Source organism: Temnothorax americanus, unplaced genomic scaffold (genome assembly GCF_048541705.1).
Source record: "Temnothorax americanus isolate GAGA-0224 unplaced genomic scaffold, ASM4854170v1 Scaffold19, whole genome shotgun sequence".
Taxonomy (NCBI): domain Eukaryota; kingdom Metazoa; phylum Arthropoda; class Insecta; order Hymenoptera; family Formicidae; genus Temnothorax; species Temnothorax americanus.
The window spans coordinates 3,018,120-3,038,545 of record NW_027509329.1 but is presented as its reverse complement, the minus strand read 5'-3'; the positions used below and the strand labels follow the sequence as shown (position 1 = coordinate 3,038,545).

At 38.0% G+C, this 20,426-nt stretch overlaps 1 protein-coding gene across 2 annotated transcripts in view; it reads left to right on the top strand.

The window, feature by feature from the left end:
• The first annotated feature begins 1,954 nt into the window (after positions 1 to 1,954).
• Ddr (discoidin domain-containing receptor 2) overlaps positions 1,955 to 20,426 on the top strand; it is a 195,130-nt gene continuing 176,658 nt past the window's right edge. For both annotated transcript variants that reach the window (XM_077404427.1, XM_077404426.1), the window contains exon 1: positions 1,955 to 3,038. The gene's annotated coding sequence lies outside the window, so the exon portion shown is untranslated. The remainder of the gene's footprint in view (positions 3,039 to 20,426) is intronic.

Genomic DNA, 20,426 nt, shown 5'->3' with positions numbered 1-20,426 from the left:
TTTATAATAATAGATTGTAAAGTCTTTGTAAAACTTTAAACTTTTATATATTTTTTGTTGTATGTATGTATGATACAATTAATCCATAAATAACATTACAATTACAATTTATTGAAGTTTAGTATGTATCAACACTAAAGTATATACATAGCCGAGTAGATTGCGCGAGTATAATACGTAACTTTTACCAGTAGCCAGCCCTTTTTGTCAAGAATTAACAATTAGGGCTGGCTACTGGTGAAAGTGGCCACTGGTAAAATTGACATTAACGTAGTTAACGGTCGTTAACGATCAGCACACAAATAACGGCATCATCGACCATTAAAGTGTTAAAAGTAATTTATTTATGATAATTTTCTTAATAGATAAATTAAAAAATAATCTTTTGACTATCGAATTTAAGTCCATCGGATTTATTTCTGGTATACATGTTATGATTATTGTTAAACAGAACCTCACTCTTTAGCCGATCTGCGGATTAGGATAACTATAATATGATCTGAGATATTATTATAAATTAACTGTAAATTATGTAGAACTTTAAAATTGTATCTCGGTTTGTACACGGTCTGTGTAATGACGGTTGGAAACTAATCTTAGGAATAAACGTATAGAATAATTCCAAGAATAAAACTGAAATAAATTTTTTATTCTTTTACAAATTAATGTTGACATATATAGAACGGAAGTTACAAGACTTCAAAATTATACAGGATGTGTATGAAAAAAAAAATGATTTGCTACTGTACGGACAACTGACATTTTTTGCTGCAAAAGCTAATAGCAATAATTAGCAATAATTATTAGTGCAATAATAGCAAAATTATTTAGCTCTCGTAGCAAAAAATGTTAGTTATCCCATATTTAACAAATATATTTGCTGTTGCGGTACATCCTTTTTTTTTCGTGTGCTGTTTTAAATGCCCCAGGCAAATATCTCGAAAAATATGGAAGACATTGAACGTTTTAGACAAAAGTTATAGAACATCAAGGGGGACAAATAATGGTAAAACCAATTTTCGAAGGAAAAAAAAAAGATTTTTTTAGGTCTAAAGGTCGTCATTTTTTTAAATTGAATTGTATGATTTTTTTTATATATAATATGAATCTTCTAATTTTTTATTCTACATATAAAAGTATTAAGGTAAAGTTATCAAAAAATGTCTTGTAAACTATTCATGTTTTGATAACTGTACCTTAATACTTTTGTACAGAATAATAAGATGAATCAATTAGTGTAAAGAAAACACATTGCTTTGCAAAAAAAGTTATGTAATTTCTAATATGCAACTTTTTTTTACATTTCGACTCTTTCTTTGAGTCATCCTCAGCGCATAACATTAACAACTTATAACTCGAAATACGGTCAGAGTTTAACACAATCCAACAGTTAAAACAGAGTATAGATAGTCACTAACTTATATTATCGTCTTTCAGAACGTCTATATTATAATATTGTATATGCGTACTAATTACTGCTCTTTTTATATAAATAAGGGCCGTGGCACACAGAAAAACTTAAGCAGTAAAACTTAAGCAGTAAGGAAATCAACGGTATGGATTCGCTACCGCTTAGGGCCGTGCCTTAAGTTCTTGACTGTGATTGGCTGATTTGCTTACTGCTTAAGTTTTTCTATGTGCCACGGCCTTAAGTCTAGATTTTATTTTTAAATTGAATATATTTATTTTTTAAACGAGAGGCCCGTTTAAAGAGCCGTTAACGCAATTCTTAACAAGGTATCGTTATCTCCTTTGTAATTCACTCTTGATTCGCTTATACACGAGGCTCCGTATGAGGATACGCACGCTAACTCGAGCATATGGTCAATCATTGAGTATCTGGCTGCTCGCGCGGAGGATAGCGCTGATTGGTCCGTCGTCGCCGGTTGGTTGACGCGGCTCGTGGCTTTCGGCTCGCCGAGCTCGAGTCGGCTCGCTCAGTCGTACTCGAACCGCGCATCGGACAGGGTGGTGTGCTACCCCTCTCTCGCGATTTCGCGGCTCCGTTGTGTGCGTGTGCGCATACGTCAGCTTGCCATGCGAGACGTACCACGTTGTACGTCTCCCCGAGCGGTTGTGCCTCGGACACGCGTTATTGACAGATACGAAGCGTGAGACGGTGAGTCCACGGACAGTATTTTGAGTCACTGCGCGATCTCCAAGTCGCCGTGATTTTAAATTGTCGCGAGAAAATCAGAGCGTGCAGTCGAGCGGAGCCGAGATACGTTGCTCAATCATAAATTATTCGTCAGAACGCGCAGAACGATTGACTGTACAACGCAATCCGCGTAATCGCGCGTCGCTCCGAGCTGTCACGCGAAACCATCGCTCATTTAAATGGAGCAACCCGACGAAACCGTCGTTCGTCGAAGCTCGCAGCCGTCCTCGATATCCACTGCCGCATAAACGCACGACGGGACACGCTCGAGCGAATGAAAAATTCGATAAAGGCGGATCGTTTTCCATTTGGGAAGAACGCCGCGACGACGAGGAGGAGGAGGAGGACGACGACGACGAAACGCGAAAAAGGTCCACTTGACTCCGCGAGATCGAGCGCGGCGCGAACGCTGGCGCGTTCTCTTTCAAAAGACGATTGTACCGAATTCGTCATCCACGCGTCGACGATCAGCGGCGATCAAATGCACATCGACTGACGTTCAAAGGGATATATATTATAGGGCGGAGTTTGGATGCTCCGAGCCAACGACACGCTACGCCACGCGACGCGAGACGCCAGGACGCCAGGACGCCCCCGTAATTCGCGCGCTGTACAGATGTCCTCTTGCGTGTACGAGGAGGATCCTTTTCAGCGGATGTGCGCACGGCGGGAGAGATAGATCGTCTTCGACGTAATCTGCCGTTGACGTGACCTAGCCTAACTTTTAGCTCCGAACTCCACCTGGTCTCTTCGTCCACCCCCCTCCGTCGCGTCTCCCAGGCTTATCGTGTGTGTGAGAGTGTGTGTGTGACGGCGCGCGCGGCCGTTCTTCCAAACTATGTCTCGTCGGATGGGGTGTAACTTCGCGCATTTGCTGGGGGTGAGTAATATACCATGCTACTTATACAACATTTTGAAGCAGTGCGCCGAGAAATTATCGGCCAGTCGCTCCCCTCTACAAGAGAGAGAGAGAGAGAGAGAGAGAGAGAGAGAGAGAGTGATGCTACGAAACGCACGGTGCGATATAACAATGCGACAGAGTGTCGCGAATTGTAATTTAATATTGCGACCATTTTAATTAAATCTTGAGTGCGTGGGCGTATTATTAAATTCCCTAGAGAATTTTTTTTCGCAATTAATTTTTCAAAACGTTCTGAAATCTTGATTAACATTGTCCATTTTGGATTCCTTTTATTTTGTTGCAAATTGGATTTTGGCGAAAAAGGTAAAAGTATTACGTGAGCGGCGGCATACTGCGTAGCGTAGCATGAGAATGTTTGTTTTAATTTAGAATGAAGGGAAAACAAGGTCGGAATCAAGTTAATGCAAGCTAGAAAAAGCTTTGTATATTCGTCATACAAAATAAAAGTAGCTGCTTTCATCTCACAATAGCATTACGCGTATATTTATTATGCAATTTTTTTCTTTATAATATTTTTCGCAGTCATTTTAGACCGTTTGCAACACCAAAAATCGCAGGACTTTGTGCAGCTGGCTCATTGTATGCCTATTGTACAACGCATGCCATATTATATAAAATACGGTTCCCGAATCCTCCGGTTTATTTGTCCGGCACACATAATTTTTCAGTGGATTTAAAGGGCATAGAATATATGCCGTAGAAATATAGACTTTGAACCTTTTATCTCGTACATCTATAAATATTCAATTATACTAGTCACAGTACAGGTATATATATAATACATTTACATGAATATTTAACCATCGGTAAAGAAGCGTCTCAGCGTCACACAGAGCTTTGAACTAGTAAATACATTTTTAGTTATTACCGAGGCTATTACTTATGCTTTCAATCATGAGATTTCTCGGAGTTGATCTGCATGTAATTTAGTTAACAGTCTCATCGTCTCGTATATTTCCAGGACGGACAGCATGTTTGAAATATTCATCTTTAATCCTTTGCTATCTTCGCCATTCCTTTTATTTAGTATTTTCTTTGATACAAAAGAAAAGAGGAGAAAATATAAAGAAAATATAAAGAAAGAAAATATCATAAGAAAATCTATTTTATATATATATGGAGATATAAACTTTTAAATATATTTTTAAAAAGTTATCACATTTCGTGGATATTTCGTGACAATTAAAATTGATTAAGATAGTATTTTTTTATGTTTTGTTATTTAAAACATTTTAGTAGAATTATTATTTTTAAAGAATAGAGAATCACATTTTCCATCAGATTTTCGTCTTTTTATTTCATTTTTATTTTAATATTAATGCAGATATAAACTTAATGCGAAAGTTATTTAACATTATTACAGAATTATATGATTAACATGATTATAGAATTAATTTACTCCATTTTTAAAAATTATTTTACGTTAAAAAAAATGCAACTGAAACTTGATGTATTGTAATTTAGGTAATATCAATTCGTAAATGAAGCAGATCGTTAATGTTAATATACGATAGAATTTCAATTCATCTGCATACGGAATTCCGAGGAACGAAATACGATATTCGGGACGTCTAGGCATGGCGAAGAGTTAAACTGCGTAGAGATTAATTGCGTCCGCAAAGGACACCGCGCTCGAGTGCAAAAAGGCGCAGTCGTCAGAGAAATAATATATCCGCCCGCGCGCTTTAAAGGTTCGCCGAACCGCAATGGGTCCAACACACCCGCATATCTCGTGGGCATATGGCGCCGAAAATAGTCGGTCGTTTTGGAACGTCTTTCTGCGGGCCGCCGTTTAGGAGTAACCCGCCGGCGTAGAAAGATGAGGGGGGCAGCGCTGGCGCTAATTGGTTAATGTCCGTCATTACTAATACTCTCCAGCGCGGGAGGCGAAGAGAGAATTAAAACCCGGCTATCAACCGGCGAGGCGAGAAGGAAGAAACGAGGGAGGGGAAAAAAGTCCTCCGCGATCTTTTTAGCGAGGTTGTTGCGGTTTCATTTACACGATCGCTTAGGGATGTAAAAGATATATCATTGTGCCTCGCGTAAAGAAATATTATTCTTTTTTTTTATTCATTATAGAATAGACGTGAAACAATTATGAAGCCAACGAAATTACATTTGCCGCTTTGATGTTAATCGCACGCGCGTACTTTCTCGCATGATCGTCGGATTTGCTCGTCTAGGGGTCTCGTTAAGGTCATGCGAGGACCTTATCGCGAATACATCCCTCGACCTCGAAGCACGTGATTCTGCAATTAGCAGTAGTCGACGTTCACTTTGACGACAAAGGGAACCGTCTTCCTCCATTATATTCTAAAAAAAAAAAAAGTTTGTTTCAGATCTAAAAGAGAGACCGTTCATTTCGCTTGTAATTGAATTTAATTTCTAAAATATACTTGGCGTAATTTTATGAGATATTACGAAATTGATTATCATTAAAATAAACGAACCTCCGAAGTTACCCCCAATAGACGTATATTGCATTATTAAATTTCATTTGCAGAACTTAGCTATATATGTTGTACTATGTTAATTAATTTCTACAAGCAATTTTATAATTTACGTAATACGAGTAAATCGATGATCAGCTTACCGAGAGTTCCGTTGTTTGGACTGTACGCGTATTTACTGAATATTGCAGTAATTACGCTTTTATATGCCGGGACGGACTTAATACACGTGTATGCAAAGTGTACGCGGCGGAATTCGCAAAATTGCGGTTTTTCCGCGACTTAACTGATGATTACAAAATAATGAGAGTAGAGAAGCACGCATTCTCCTTAAAAAAATGTATAGAGTTTCAAAGCACGGTACGATTATGGCCTTACCGCTGTGTCATAAATATTGCTGTGCATTATACTTTATACTTATCTCAACATATTGCGCCTCGAGGGCTCGAGGGCTCTTTCAAATTTCTGCAACGTCTTTTTCCTGGATATCCTCCACACGTGACTACAAATATAAAGCGTTATCGAGCCTGGTTTTCGAATCTCTTGCGTATAAGCGCACGATTCTAAAACGATCGGCAACCGTGATTCGATTCTCGCACGTAGAAAGTATGAGAAATTGAAAGATTCCAGATAGGGCGCCGCGGTGCGCTCGCCACCGACATGTAAGTTCGTAGTCACGTGAGGCCGAATGACTAACACCCCCGTCTTTACTACACGGGAATACACTTATGCGCCAAGGCATTCATTTTCCGCTATCGTGAGCCGTACTTCTCGCGCCAAGTGGCTCGCGATATTGAAAAATTCTAGATAAGAAGATGTTAAACTGCATCTTCCGCGTCTTTAAGCGATCACGGGAATGTGATCGTGTGATTCTTTCTCTATTAATTTTAAACCGATATGTATAGTTACAACGTCTGTACGTTAATAACTTTACAGATTTCCTATACAGATTTCTTTCATTGAGATATTTTTGATCCGTCTTGAGCTGAACTTAAATTTTATAAATTTTATTTCTTATGTAAGAAGTACAACGAATACAACATATACAGTGTGTTGTGATGTAAAGATTTATTCTTTGACATATAAACGAGAGTAATGACTAACTAAGGCGTTGTTATGAATTAATTAATTATAAAACGCGTAACCGTGATTAATAAAGAGTTTATACGTAGTTGTTCGTTTTACATTTTATTCATGCTTGGACGACGCCGAACAAAATTTCACATATTATTGCACATGGCTACATAGACGGCGAATATTTTGACTAATATAACGTCGCTCTTTGTAAGAACGACATCAAATACAAATCCATCGTATTTATGGGAAATTAATAGCATTCCGACATCACAGAAGTATATGGAATGCGAAGTTATGAATTCCTTTCCCGCGTTTTCCGCTCCCAATGTGAATTTATTCGCTGCGTAGCGTAGCCATGCTTAATTCGTCGGTAATTACACCCGCGCTCGCGTACATTCTTCGCTTTGAAATTTCATCGTAAGCGCGCACAGCCATCCGCCAGCCATCCACGAAACAATTTCATATTTTCAATGTTAAACTCAGAGTGAATACCAATATCGCGAAAATTTCTCGTGACGATACCCCGTTGCCCCGGCGCGCGGCATGGCCCCCGACGACCCATTTGCATAGTACGACCGCCGAGCGTATAGCGGCATTTTCGCGCGACGTTTTTATTAGGCCGATGCAGCCGGCAGGGAATTTCTTTTTTGCCATTTTGCGAGATCCTGAATTGCGCGCGCTACTGCATTGCGAATCCGCGGCAGCATTTGCTTTCGCAGCGCATCAGGCAGAGGGAAAGACTTTTGTCGCGGTTGTCGCCATTAGCGTGCGCCATAGTAGAGTAGACGGCTGCATGGCATTTACAACTGGCCCACACGAAAGCCGACAGCAACCTGTGTACATTTCGACGGCGGGTGCACTTAAAATTTCCATTTACTTGCTGCACGCAGCCATTCGTATCGGCGCGAATGCATCGTCGCACGAATGGGGTTGCCGATCAAGTGGAATCTACTGTCTCGTTGCGCCATTGTTACGAGGAAGAAGGAAGATACGCGTAAAAGTGTTTTGAAGTATAATGTGTAGCACTTGACCGAAATAGAAAAATTTCCCGAAGATACTGTCGACTGTGGCAATATCTGTCGAAATGTTATTTCAACTAGTTTGGAAAATTTTTCAACGCTTGATTATTTATACCAACAATTGAATTAAAATGAATGTCATAATCATCTAATTATCGTATTATAGCAATGTCTCTTTTATTAGATTTTAATTTGAATAAAATCTACATATTTTGATCTTTTTCGTTTCAAATAATTCAAGCAAAGAGTTTTTAGAGTATTGTTTTATATGTTCTTGTTTGAATATCAGAAAAACTATCAAACTTGGTGAAAAAACTTTCGCGTACACGAGTAGCAAATTGCGAAGTCGATAAGAATTCCGTTTGTTTTTTGTACTACTTTGTCCTTACATTAAGTTCCTTACGCGCCTTGCCAGATCTCGTTAGGTTGGGCTCCCATTGTGAGGGTGGTGTATAACGACCTAGGAAAAGTAGTCGAGTGCTTAATACAGTAATCAAGGATAAAGGTCAGCCATTCGCACGTAAGGTGACGAAAATTGGAAAGACCCTTTTGCAAGAAAATGTTTTTACTTACCTCATTCGCAGAATACAGCTGGATTATATCGGGTATTAATATTACGATCAAGAAATAGATTTCTTAAAAACAACATTGACATTATATTTCGTACTGACAGAACAGCTATACATATATGCATGACCAAACATTTTAATTATTCTATTACTTTCATTAATATTTAAATGTTCAAAAATTACGCGGAAAGAAAACATCTTTTTCTGAATAACATTAAATAAATTAGCATGTATAATATACGTAAGTGAATTTAGTTTATCACACATAATAGAGTTGATTTCGAACTTTTAAGGATATTATATATATGTTCGATAGATAGTATATAAAATATCCTTTCTTTTACGTCTAGCACGATATGCTACCAACGGCTTAAGAACTGACTTTATTATTGTCAATTTAACTTTTGGGATTGGCTAATTGTAAGTTAACGTGCCGATACATAAACTTAAGGCGCAACTTTCGCACGAGTTTAGACCAGAGATTTCGTAATCCAAAACGCGCCATGTTAGTTCTTAAATAAAAACTATGGTTTTTCTTCAATATAAAACGCTGAGTTATTTATCTCGCGATTTTTAATATCAAACGACATCATAGAGGACGGGAAAATTCCGGCGACTGAAATAGAATCGGCGCGTGTGAACGCTCGATCGTACTAACGCGTTTCCTCCTCTGGAAGGGCGCGTTTCGCTCGCGTGCTTTTCTTTCTAATACCAACGGAGGATCCAGGCGGGCGTTATTGAAAATCCGTATGCGAGACGACACGGACGACAGGCCCGACGTCGTCGCAACAGCTCGTGTGTTTAACCCCCCCCCCCCAACCAAGGACGCGCATACTTTAGCCACCCCTTTTAAGTATTCCTCTGCAATAGCGCCGGAGGCCATGTGGCGTGTAACTCCAAGGTGAATTCCGTTGTGTATAGCCAGCTAGAAACCGCGCCAATATCTTCGTCGTTGGTCGAAAGTAACAGACACGGGGCGTCGTGCAAAAGAGAAATCCTTTCCCAGAGAGAAAATTGACCAGTGTCGATGTAAGAACAAGTTTGGCAACGAAGTTCGTCTCCGGCATTCACGTAGCTCTACCTTCCGCCAAGATCATATTTAATAAAGTTACGCAAATGAAACAGCTCGGTTATTTGTCCATTCGTGCTCGCAATCTCGAGAAAATTCTCTCTTTCTCTCATGGAAAATTATTTATGTATTTTAATAAAGCAAAATGTTTAAATTATAAAATAAGTAAAGCGAGGAAGAATTACTTGTGTTCCATGTAGAGAGAATGCAAAATTAAGAAAGTCTTGTTTAAAAGATATGACTTTGTATATTATAATAATAGAACGTGAAAATAAGTTGTTGTTTACACAATACTTATTGCAATTAATTTTATAAGAAAACAGCTACATATAAGAAAATATAGTTCATTAAGTAACTATACAATAATATAACATGTAATGTATTAATTTACATTTATCACGTCCTATCCATAGAAATCAAGATAATTTTATACAGCTTGCACTTACCTAATAATATGCATTAAATCTAAACCTTCTTTATATATATTTGCGAGCATTTTTTTCAAGCATTATTTTTGTGCAACATAATATTAAAAAATATCGTATTGGTACAAGAGATAAAAATCTAAACGAAATTTAAACAATTCAAAAATCTAAATAATAATAGAAAATATATCTAAGTATTTTCTAATATTATTAATTCAATAAACACAATAAAAATTGTGTTATATACGCGATTATACATATTTATATCGAAAGATTATTCGTTCAACATACTTAAAAAACAAAGAACTATTTGCGAGCAAGCATTTAATTGGTAATGCAGAGAAATCTGGGTATGACATGGTGTGTATTAGCCGGTGGTGAATAACGAGCTAATATCGCTCGGAAGATGCTGCGCGTTTAATCAACAGCAATAAAATAATCGATACCGATGCAGCCGCCTATATCATTATTGGCACTTCGTAATGAAGCAGATATTGGAAAAATGAGTTAAGAGACGAGGGGCAACGGACGGCCGCGTCGCAAGGATTGAGATACGTCTTACAGGCTCCTGGGGACAAGTTAGTTGGTGGAGCGCTGTGCGCGGAATTTCCGCGTAAACGTTGCGGTACATCGCGCGTGCTCGAGAAATTGATGCCCCCGTGGGAAGGGACAGCACTTCCTCCTAAATAAGGGACTCGCGCGGGGGGAGGGGGGCGGTAGTCGCGCGAGTTTGGAAATTGTGACCGCAACGCGACCGACGAGAGTGTCCTTGTCACGTGCGACCGGGATCGCTCCTGGGATAAGCGCTTTTCTCTTCCGCTTTCTCTATTTTGCGCCGTGCACGCTTCACTTCGGGAACAAGCCGGTACGTTTATTGTTATCCAGCGAACGTGAAGTGTCGCGTCATCGTTCTTATACAGTGGTTATTACTAAAGATTGAACACGACCTTTTTCGGTAAGTCTGAAATATTGTTCATCTTACAACGTAATACATCAGCACGTATGCGTATAATGAATTTCAAAGTGAAAACACTACAAGGAGAGTAATAGCATAATTTTATTTATTTTAATATAAATATTAATTTGACACATTTCTAAAATGTAGAACTTTTTCTTATTAAATTATTTCTTCGAATGAAATGTTCAAATTACGTAAATAATTTTAAAGAAAGTTATTAAAATAATTAAATAAAATTATCTTCTGTTTGCAACTTTTAATATATTATACCTACTTTAATGTAGATATGTGTCTCGTAAAAGTAATGCAAGACTTTTTTATTCCATTTGAATTTGTAAATACAGTTTTGCTTTCGTTCATTCAATACAAATTATTTTATATTTATTACTTTTACTGCCATGCAAAAGTTTCGAGGGAAATCAGTAGCGATTGGATAAAATAGATTCCTGCGGTGATAACGATTCGGACGCACCGCAATTTAGAAGAGAATTCGTGCCAACGATCTCTTATTGTTTATGTTTGAAACTAGTTAGCGCGCGCGGTAGGTATATATATATACTCGTTTGACGGCGGACAGGAAGGGTAGACGAAGTCAGTAAACTAGGTAAGCTAAACTGACAATCATAGCTTTAAAAGCACCGTACAGCCGAAACTTTTGCCCGGGATTCCGATCCGTAGAAATTAGTCGGTTAGACCGAAACTTGTCGAAGTTTCGTATCACGCTGCACTCTGTTCCATGATTTGGCACGTGAGAAGATTTTAACGGATATCGTAGCAAAGCACAAAGCGTATATATACGTGCACGCTCGTACGAATAGAACGTAAAAAAAAAAACCCTAAAAGAGTGTTCGCCCGGAGCCAGGTAGAGTGAGATTATCAGTCACCATGGACTGCTATACGTTTTTTTCCGCCTTTCTCTTTCTGCCTAATCTCTTCGTGCAGCCATTGTATTACGCGGCATGCAAGGAAAAATTACAATATCCACCATATGCTTGAAGCTTTATCGCGTTTTAACGTCACCGCGCGGGCCAATATTAAACGCGATATAAACGGTGCTAGCTGGCCAATTTGGTCCGGAAGCGAAATGGGAGTAAAAAAAAAGGTATCATGGACCGTTTGAGAATTTCGGTCGTGGCAAAGTGTGCGTGGACGCGTTTTATTTTACACGGCGGACATGCCGTATCAGCGTGGAAAGTGGAGCATGCTCGCATAGCCCATTCCTAGGCCAGACATTTTCTGCCGTGCCTTTGCAGTTCTTTCTCCGTTTTGCGTCCCTCTTTTCTTCCTTTGTCCCTTTTTTTATTTATTTCTTTTTTTTACGTAGAACCCAGAGATGCGCAAATATTTTACGCGAACTGATACCGGTACAGCATACACGCGCTGGCGCTATAAATGATAGCGCGAACATGTTTCGCTGAGATGCCGCTTCTCTCTTGCAGCTGGATATACCGAGAAATAGAAAGCTCGTTTTAGATATATTGAAGATAAATTCTTCCGCTATTTTGCTGCTATTTTGACATAATATTTTAAAAAGAGTTTTGGACGACGCGACTCGAAGAGCAAGAAAAAGAAATGTCGCGCAAATAAATCGCGATATAATTAAACGAGAGATAGGTTTGGAAGAAAAGGGAGATACGCCAACATTACTTCATATATATCCATAAATTGAATATAGCCATTATTGTTATATCGTGAAAATTGTTCATTCCCTTCCCGGTGGCAATCGAAGTAACATCATGATTGATTACCTTGGACACGACGTGTCACGCGTATCGTCCGATAAACGATGCACAGTTATAATAAATTTCTGCGGCTACATTCGATCAGCAACAGCGTTCTATTCGACCCCCGGTCTTTGCTATCGTTTTGTGCATAAATCGCATCGCGAGGCAAATAAAGATTCTGCACGGATAACGCTGCGCGTTCACGATTCAGCGGCATGAATGATAGCGCGAAAAACCAGAATTTGCGCCGGGGTTTCTCTTCAAAATGTTGCGCTTCTTTCTCACGGTAGAGCAGATAAATAGCTAGTTCGTTCAAACTACTGTTTGTACGTCTTATTCTTTAGAGAGTTACAATGGTCACGTAAGATGTTTCAGGAAGTACGACCATGTCGTTAAATTAAGCCGAATCCCGTCCTCGAACCAGCAACGTGAAAGAGAATCGACATCTTTGTTGCACTCGAATTTTAAAGCTTTTCAATGATAGATTGAATACTCGCTTTATTCATTGAATATAGCGATGGAACATTTCCACCGCTCGTCTTTTTACTTTCTGTTCCCTATTACGTCCATTATAATTGACAGCTTTCAAGCCCGTATAATGGTGACATTTAATTTGTCATTTGTTCCCTTTTATTAACAATGAGAGTCGCAAATACAATTGAGTGTAGAATTGTATTGCGCGCCAATTATACATTTGAATCTGTATGACAAATTTGCAATACGGTATATTATTAACCCTTAAACACATACTGTCCAGTCAGTACCATCAATCACGTGAAAAAAATTCTTGTAATTCTGGAACTAATTTATAAAAAATTTTAAGACTTTATGTCTAGTTTTTGCGATTTATGAACATAATTTAAAAGTTAAATTTGGCTTTAAAAACTTTACAACAACAAAATGGCGGACATGAGAACCGTATATATATATTTAATAATTTTACAGAAAAATAGGTTAAAAATAATTTAAAATTACAATATAATTCTTTGAAAGTAATTTATTTTTATAAAAAAATGAAATCTATTATACCGAGCAGTGAGTACATATTTTTGCCGTGTGTATTTTGCACATTGGCAATTCGCATTTCAAACATTTGGACATCGTATAAATGAAATAACAACCTGAAATAATCCGTATTGTAAGATTATAACCTCAAATTATCTGATACATTGCGGTAAATAAATAAAATAAAATATCTCAAAAAATTCCACTAACACATAACGTGGGTATAGCATACCCGAAACAAATTTTCTTACCTTTTTGCTCGACTTCTACGGCGAGTCTGACGCTGTTTCAAATTCGACGTTCAAGATGAAACCTCAAAGTTTTTTTACACGCCCATACCGGACCGCTACCGTCATCCGTTTCGAAATGGCACGTGATTAAAGAACCGACCGGGTATGGCATACTCAACATATGTGTTTAAGGGTTAAGAGTTCAAAAAACTATATTAATAATTGTTCAAACCGTCCAAAAAATTAAACATTGAATTGCCAAGAAGCTGCTAATCATAATTTATTACAACATCAATTATAAATCTTTTCTCTGCAGCGTAATATTTTTTACGTATTTTTCTTACGATGCTCGCAAAATTATTTCTCTCTTACCATAAATTCATATCTCACAATATGCTATTTTTCTTAACAAAGCTGCCCAGATGTAGAGCTTACACGCGGTTGCTCGCACGCGCGAGAGTTATATGGTTAAGCAACCGAGATGGTAGGGCCGGGTCGCGGGTCGACGAAGTAAATTTACGCTGATGAGAAAATTCCACGTGTATTAGATCGACAAGGAAAATGGAATGTAATTTTCATAAACTTTTTCTTGATCGATTATTGAAATCGATTATTATCGTGAATAATTATCGCCGTTGTAATTATAGTAAATTAAGCAAGCGTGTGCGAGCTTCAATTACAAGCGGCCCGTATTTCCCGTTCGAAGAGCCGATGCCGTTTGCGGTTGAACGAAGTAGTAAATAAATTAATGCATCGATTTGCATACGCGTATATATGCAGCGTGTAGCTTTTTGCATTATTTAATTATAATGGTATATTAATTCGGTTGATTTCTCTAGCATTCTAATTTGCATTATAAATGCTTAAATGTCTACGGTACTTTGGCGGATCGATTAATCCGAAAAGCCATAGGTAGACGTTTTATACATTCAGACAGTAATTTATTTTCTAATTCGCTATAGTGCCATGGTTGCGTGTTCGTTGAGAACGCCCGATATATACATACGACACGTTATTTGGTATATTTTCACGGCGTCATCTGAGTAGATTCATTGAATCATCCAATTTTTTTTTTAAAGACTAGGTCGGCTATCAAACCAAATATCGATTCGCGGTTGCTCGAGCTAAACGGCCGAATACGAGAGGTTTACAGTAATGGCTCGGGGCAACGGCCGGATTGCGACGCAAGTGAATAATACAACACGCGGATGCTGCCGATATTTCAGTCGCTAACGAACTTTTCCAGGCTAAGGAAGCTCTATTACGCGATAAATTACATCGAGCGCAAAGAATGCTATTTGTATTCGTTTGTTCATCTGAAGAGATAGATTACACACACACACACACACACACACACACGTTTTTTGTATGCAGTTAATAATCTCGTAAATCACATGTCAATTGTTTCGGGAATTAATGATTATTGGTTTAACGAAAACGCTTGTCTCTTTCACTTGAAATAATAGATCAGTATCTGTGGAAAATAAATGGGTACAAGAGAAATTGAAAAGTCGAAAAATCGAAATTGGATTTTTAGCTTTATTTACATTACATTACATTACATTATATTCGTGTTCTATATTCTGAAAATCATATTTGCTTTGCCTGTTAAAAATATAATGTATATGAATAGCTTCAACTTTCAACTTTATCTTTAAAGTTTTTCAACTGACGCGTGTGAGCCGTTTCTTTGCTAATTATTGTCGATTTTTTATTAATTATAAATAAGAATGAAGAAACATGAACTTTACTTTTTTTACCATTGATGTTAAATCTGTAAAGAAGAAATACATACCTAGCTAAGTTATTTTATCTGTTGATCGAATATTGGAGTTCTAATAAATATGTAAAAAACATTACTTATTCTTGAAGATTCTTAACGAACTAATTTAATTCGCAAATTGCCGAGCACGTCTTGCTATTGTGAAATAAAAATCATTCTCTCTCGCATGACTTATATAATATATATATATATATATATATATATATATATATATAAACAACGGTAGAATCTCTTTTTTAAAATTAATCCATTACCATGTGGTGGCGCGCGTTGTACAGTTACGGTACATTAACTATAAAGGGTGAGTAGTGCGTCCTTTTCCCGTCTTTCACCCTTTCTCTCAGTTTATTTTTCTCCTGCGTCTCCCTTTATTGCGTTATTTATGTGCTTAATACCAGCTTAAGCGAAGTGGCTCAACCTTTCTCGTAATCTGTCGCTTTTTTCCTCCGTATTTTTCCTCTCGCGCAATACAGATACGTAGGCGGGTTATTTTGTTCTTGACGGCTACGTAATCCTGTGATTTTCCTTGCGGAAGAAACCTAATGTGCGAAGTAAAAACGTAAGAGGTAAGAATAATTCGCGGTAAGGAGATGGGATGAATTAATCGCGTTCGATGTAGCTCTAATTGTCACGTGAAGCATGGTCGATTCGTGCAAGTGGCCTTGTTCGACATCGATCGGGATATATCGACGAGTTCTGCGAGTGACAGTGCGGCCAGAAAAATCATGATTTACACGGCTGAACTGCTTCGTGCCCCGCCGCGCCCGTCTCTGCCGTCCGCGGCGCCACGACTCTCCCTCGACTCTCTCATACATTTTGTTCTCCGTTTTTTTATTATTCCTCGCGACTCCGGTCGCCCGGTTCGTCTCTCTTTGTTTCTTTCTCCTCCCGGGACTGTACAACATACGTTCTCTCATACTCACCCCAGATTGTGATTTTCTAAAAGCTTTTTCCGAAGTGCCTGAACACTGTTCGTTAGCGAGGTACGGTAGATATCTTGAAAAAAAAGTTCATTTTTTTAGTAATCGGCGTCGCGCGACTCGCGCGACTCGCGCAATTCGCGCGACAATAGCAAATTGCAGGGCAGAGATTCAATTTTTAGAGATGTCGAAATAGAACTGTTTGTTTCACGAAACTCTTTAATATTTCTTTATATATAAGTCGGTCGATCGCTTCCTTGCGAACATGTCACGTTCGGCTGTAGTTGACTTGTATATATCTTATCACTCGACACACACAAAACATGTAAGAAGTTTATTAATTTATTATTTATTATTTATTTTTAATTTTTTGTGCATTTTATCATTTTACTTTTATCATTATGCAACTGACTACGGTACATTTTATTATTGAACACACAAGTTATGTAACGAGTTTTAACTTTTATTTTTGCATTTTACTTTTTATCACTACTAACATGCACTATTTTTAGCTTTATGATTTTTCTGGAACAACTTCATATTACGGATGTCTTGTGATGTTTTACGACGAGTCTTATAGGTGATTTAGGTTATGATTAATTTATTTAAGTCTTGTATTTTTGTGTAATTTGTTACTTCCTGAGATTGCGTTACGTTATTACAGTCACTTGATAAGGGCCCAAACCTAAGGGCCGAAACGTCGTGCGAAATTTGATGTACGAAACTTGACCAGTTAAGTCGAGAAACTGAAATATATTTATTTATCACTGGCAAACTACGAAAGCTGTTTATATTTCTTTATATTGGATTTCAGTCTTTTATTTGATGTAATTTAGCTACAGATTTACAAAAGAAGAGTTATTGACGAGAAGAGTTATTCTTAATCTATCTGGATTCTGTTTCGTTGACGAAACATGAAGTTGCGAAATATTTTTCAGACTGTAACAATTATAGGATCATTATTGGCATTTTTCAAACTTTTAACATTTTTCTCACAACCTGTGAATGTTACAAAATGATATTTGCACGCAAAGCATAAAGAGCTACATTTTTCATTAATATATTGTACAATTTGTATCACACAGAGAAACAAAGACAAAACAAGTTAATTTATCATTACATGTATATTTAATTCTTCTACGTATTAATATACTCGGATACACTTATTAGTCCTAATTCGAAACGAAATGATGCGAATCTGGTGCAGAGATGTTACTAGCTTGACGACTTAATTAGTTATATGACAGTGGTAGTAAGCGATAGCATTGCAAAAATGCAAATTAAACGCGAGTTATCGCTCACAATAAACAAAATGATGTCTCTAAGCGAGACATATATGCAACATATATATACGTCTTGTCTCTTTTAGAATTTCTACAAAGAGACCGCGCCACTAGCGCGGATTTTTTTACGAACGACTTGGTGGATCATTTCAGGGTATCTCTTAAAAAGCGCCTGCATATCTTGTCGCTTGTAACAAGACGGCATTGGTATTTTTTATCGCGATTACCCGCGAATGTTTACACCGTAGGCCGATAAACTTGCCGATATATTACGTTGCTTCTCGTTTAATTATAATTAAACTCTTACTAATAGTCAGCCCAAGGCTGCTCTACGGCGCTATAACCGCTACCGTGTACTAAGTAACAAACTCGAATGGGTCGTTCAATTAAACGCTACTTAACGCGACCGATACTCCCGGGGTGCACCCTCTGCTCTTCTCGCGACATCGTCAACGTCTTTCGCGCCACGCTAATCGTCCCTCGTACCACACTGCACCTGCCATGCATCTCACGTCGTCGAACCGTACGTCGAAGGAGATGAAATTGTTCGATAACGTGCCAATCACCTCACGGTGCAAATCTACATAAGCAACTTGTTTATAATTAGCGAAGTAATACGATATCGATCCGTTATCCTTGCGCAACCGATAAACCGAGATCACGTGAATTAACGTTTCGATTATTGATCAATTAACGTTAACAAATTTTATACCGACTGAAATTTAACGAACGCGGGACGTGTTTCTCTGTGACCCCGACGGAGTGCATTTATGCGTTCCGATATCGCGTTACGTGCACCACGTTCCAGTTTTGTTCGCGGTTAATTTTAAAGAATTCATATATATGCATTATGTGACACACGACCAATAAGAATGCTCGTGAAATTATAATTTTCCCTGATTATAGAGGGAAAATTTGTCATTGGCTGCACGAATACTTTCAGAGTGAATTTAACGATCAATACCTAAGCGCGTACATTCTTTGCAAAATTGCCGTAACTTGTCTAGTAAAGGAATTTTCCAAGGAGATAATAGATATTCCAAGCTTATTCTAACCGTACTGAAGCTTCTCGCTCAATAGGGTAATCAGCATTTCTCACTAATAATTGCTGAGCGGTTTTCGCTCGAAACCATTTGTTGTACCTTTCAAGACACACTCTAATTTATACACGCTATATGTACGGCTGAGAAATATTCATTTTGACAACCTTATTTTTTTTTGGATGAAAATACTTGGAGAACGTCTACTTTAATTTATCCTTTTTATACTTTTATTTATACTTTTATATTTTTTATACTGTATGAGTCTTCATCATAAGAATAACTGATCTTTTTATTTTGTATGGAAGATTTGATATGGGTACTTGACGCGAAGAATGAAGACAAGCCAATTTGAAGACTTTTTACTGCAAATATTCGTGCTTCTGTTTTTGCCGCACAAATGTATAAGTTCTAATATCGATTTATTAGTCAATAATGTATAATATCGCTTTACTGTCACAAATTGCTGGTAAAAAAAGACAAATTAGGATCGTTTGCCGGACAAATATGGAACGCTGATATGGAACGGCAGCTACGAGCTCCGGGTTCTTTTTTTGTCAAAAATATTTACGTGATACTCGTCATACTGGTCGCGCGTACGAAACTTTAATATGATGAAATTCAGTTCGTGAGGCAAACTGAATTTATATACCTACCGATAACGGTCTCTCCATCACTATCCATTTTTCCGGGGCTTTTACTGGCATTCGCGGCAGCACTCCGTCAAAATTTTCCAAAGCGAGGCCGTCTCGCTCCGCTGCATCGGTAATCATTGCACTCGAATGCACAAGGTAATACTTCACCGGGGCTTTGACGCGCAAGCTTTGCCCGCAGGTGCGGAATCGTCGGCTCGCTGCGACAGCTGCGCGACGCCCGCGTACGGTTTACAACCACATGAAGCGGCTTGTTTAACGATAATTATAACACCACCAATTCGATGCTTGTTCGTGGTTATGACACGCGTAATCCTGTTCGAACTATTTCCACTGATGTACGTAGGAGGCAGAGCCGGAATACCGGATTTATAGAGATGTATTTCGTTTCAATAAATTTAGATTTTTGAGATTTTTTGATCCGAACGCATTAATCATTCGTTATTATATTGAAGGAAGTATAATTTAAAAAAACAACATTAAATAAATCAATTCATACTACAGTAGAATATACGTAAATAAATTATCCTACTTTCTTTAATAATAAATTGTTCTAATTATAATTAGGCAAACTATTATACATTAATGCGAAAATAAAGACACATGAATAATGATAAAAACGACCGAGTGTCGCGTTATAATAAGCAATAGATAGTAGTAAAATTTATTGCGCATTATCTTTTTAATTGTACGCCGTTTGGATCGGATGCCGAAATTTTGCTGTTACTGGATTCGGGCAGATTGTCCAGAGCTCGCGCACGGGGAATTCGTCATATCCACGCGTCAGCTGCAACGCACTGACGGATTACAACCGTGCAGGCACGTCGGTTAACGATAATAACACCGTCGTTTTCCACGTATATTAACGTGTAACATATGCACACGGTGCGCCGATACACGTGCGCAGATATTTAAAGCCGAAATTTTGCCAATAGCTTAGCTTACAATTAGCCATATGCCACGCAGCGCTCGATATATCCGACGTTGTGCGGTTAACCGGTTAACTTGCTGAACGGATTAATCGATTAACCAATTTACTGAATTATTTTGTCCATCGTGATATTGTGGGACAGGACCGATCGTCGATTCGTTTTACTCGATTTAACATTGATTTCCCTGTGCTATATTGACAAGTCGATTT